We start from the raw sequence: 3342 nt of genomic DNA, 5'->3' as shown, positions 1-3342 counted from the left end.
ACTGTCAATAATAGCATGTTCTCTGGTGTGTTTGGGAGAGATTGAAATTTGAAAACCAAGACTTGAACCTTTCAAATCCTCCATGAACCACGGGGGGAGAAGGAGCTATCACTGAGAAGGTGAGGAAATAGAAAACAAGACAAAACGTTCTGCCTGCCTAAGAGTATTTTGCAGAAAGTAGTATAAGCAAAAACATCAAATAGTGGGGAAAATTGAGAGTGTTAACACACTTCAAAATTCCAATGCTCCAATAAAAATCATAAAACACACAATGAAAAGAAATTATGGTCCATCCAAATGAACATGACAAAGAGAGAAAGCACATCTAGAGACACATCTAGAGATAACTAAATAATGAAAAGAAAAGGAAGAATATAAAAAAGCAGCATTAAAAATAATAAAAGCATTTAGGGGAAACATAGACAAACAGCTGAAGAAATAAGGAAAAAATGCAAGAAAAAAATGAGAATCTAAAAAAAGAGAGTGAGAGAGAGAGATAACAACTGAAAGGGAAAATAACTGAAATTAGAAACATAATACATGGATTTACCAACAGATTTATTCATGCCGAAGAATAAACCAGAGAATTAGAGCATAAAATAATTAAAATTACAGACACTGAAGAACAAGAAAAAGGAAGACTCAAGAATCCTGAGATCAGTTTCATGAGACAACAAGAGACCTAATATATGCATCATGGGAATTCCAGAATGGGATAAGAGAGAAATGGACAGAAAGAATATTTGAAGAAATAATGGCAGAAAAATCCCTCACTCTAACAAAGGACATGAATCTACAAATACAAGAAGCTCAAAGAACCTCAACAGGATAAACTCAAAGAGATCTCCACCCATATATGACAGTTAGGCTCTAAAAAGTAAAGATATAAAGAGAATCCTGAAAGCAACAACAGTCACATAAAAAAAATTCCGGATAAAATTAAATGGCGATTTCTCCTCAGAAAAAATAGAAAACAAGACAAAACGTTCTGCCTGCCTAAGAGTATTTTGCAGAAAGTAGTATAAGCAAAAACATCAAATAGTGGGTAAAATTGAGAGTGTTAACACACTTCAAAATTCCATTGCTCCAATAAAAATCCTAAAACACACAATGAAAAGAAATTATGGTCCATCCAAATGAACATGACAAAGAGAGTGAAAGCATATTTGGAGATGACTAAATAATGAAAAGAAAAAAAAGGTCTGCCTGCCTAAGAGTATTTTGCAGAAAGTAGTATAAGCAAAAACATCAAATACTGGGGAAAATTGAGAATGTTAACACACTTCAAAATTCCAATGCTCCAATAAAAATCATAAAACACACAATGAAAAGAAATTATGGTCCATCCAAATGAACATGACAAAGAGAGTGAGTGAAAGTATATTTGGGGATGACTAAATAATGAAAAGAAAAGGAAGAAAATAATAGCCACTAGATGAAACAGGTAATAGCCACTAGATGGGCCCTACAAAAGGAAAAAAAAAAAAAAAAAACAACCACTAATGGGAGTTCTGTGGATGGAGGGGAAAAACACTAGAAATTAGTTCAAAGCTATATATAAAAATAAAGTTCCCTAATAAAGGTAAATGTATGGATAAGTATATGGGCGAGTTATATGGTATTCATGCTTGATAAGTGTAAATGTTTTGTGCTTCATGTCTTTTAAAAAGATATATAAAAAGCAAGGATACAATTGCATTACAGTGCATATGAAATATAAAGATATAATTGTTGATAATGACAACAAAAGGAGGGAGAGGATTGGTATAGATATAGAATTTTTTGTATGTTACTAAAGTTAAATTGGTAGCAAAATGCCCTAGAATGTATTAAATGTTGTTGTTGTTTTGTGCTGTCGAATCGGACCCGACTCATAGCGACCCCTCCTTGGCAATACCTACGCCCAAAAGGTGCTTGCTGGGTGAGGGTTTTCTGACTAAAAGCATGGTTGCAGAATCAAAGAGACAGGAGTAATAACCAGCAAAAGGGGGACTGTGCCCACTGTTGGACAGACTGTCAATAATAGCACGTTCTCTGGTGTGTTTGGGAGAGATTGAAATTTGAAATTTGAAAACCAAGACTTGAAACTTTCAAATCCTCATTAAACCAGGAGGAAGCATTATCACTACGGAAGTATTTTGCCCCATCTTCCTTCCGAGGAGTGGCTAGTGTATTTTAACCACCAGCCTTCTGGTTAGAATCAAGTGCCTTAGCACTATGCTACCAGAGCTCCTAGAATGTAATAATACAAGCTGTTAAATGTAATATTCATAGTAACCACAAAGAAAAAATCATATATGGATATATAAATACACAAAAAGTAAGGAGAAGGAATTCAAAAAGGCTCACCCCAATAAACTATCAAAACATAAAAGCAAGCAACTGTTGTTGTTGTTGTTATGTGCCATCAAGTCAGACCTGACTTATAGCGACCCCTCCTTGGGTTTCAGAGGCAGTATCACTACAGACGTAGATTGCCAAACCTTCTTCCGAGGAGTGGCTGGGGGGTTTGAACCAGCAGCCTACTGGTTAGCAGTCAAGTGCCTTAGGCACTATGCCACCAGTGCTTTCAGCAAGCAGTAGTAAAGGACAAAGACAAAAGAAGGCTTAAAACACAAACACACACAAACTAACAAAATGGTAGAAGTAACTTGCTTTTTATTAGCAATAATTATGAATGTTAATGGACTAAGTGATTCAATCATAACAGAGTGAACGAATGGATTAAAAAAATGATCCAACTATATGCTGTTTACAAGAGACACACCTTAAACCCAAGCACACAAATAAGTTGAAAATGGAAGGATAGAAAAAGAAATACTCCACAGAAATAACCAAAAGTGGGCGGTCACTTACCAGTTGCTGTAAAATGGCCAGAACCAAGTAAACCGCTTGGAAGTCTACTGGTGGCAAGGCACCGTAAGCACTTGGCCACTAAAGCAGCCTGTAAAAGCGCACCAGCCACTGGCGGTGTGAAAAAGTCACACCATTACCAGCCAGGCACAGTGGCACTGCATGAGATCCAGCGCTACCAGAAGTCTACTGAACTGTTGATTCGTAAGTTACCATTCCAAAGTTTGGTTTGCGAGATAGGTGAGGACTTCAAGACTGACCTTTGCTTCCAGAGCTCTGCGGTGATGACGCTGCAGGAGGCCTGCGAGGCCTACCTGGTGGGGCTCTTTGAGGACACCATCCTGTGCGCTATCCATGCCAAGCACGTCACCATCATGCCCAAGGAAATTCAACTGGCTCGCTGCATCCGTGGGGAGCGGGCATAAAACAAAGTAGGCAGTCTCACACTGCCAGATCTCAAAACCTACTATACAGCCACAGTAGTCAAAA

The 3342-nt window shown here is 37.6% G+C and overlaps 1 pseudogene; it reads left to right on the top strand.

The window, feature by feature from the left end:
* The first annotated feature begins 2869 nt into the window (after positions 1–2869).
* Positions 2870–3278, top strand: LOC103211905 (annotated as a pseudogene).
* Positions 3279–3342: the final 64 nt, after the last annotated feature.

Source organism: Orycteropus afer, unplaced genomic scaffold (genome assembly GCF_000298275.1).
Source record: "Orycteropus afer afer isolate SDZICR_OR568_19922 unplaced genomic scaffold, OryAfe1.0 scaffold00817, whole genome shotgun sequence".
Taxonomy (NCBI): domain Eukaryota; kingdom Metazoa; phylum Chordata; class Mammalia; order Tubulidentata; family Orycteropodidae; genus Orycteropus; species Orycteropus afer.
The sequence above is the reverse complement of the archived record's forward strand: the minus strand, read 5'-3'. Positions and strand labels throughout refer to the sequence as shown.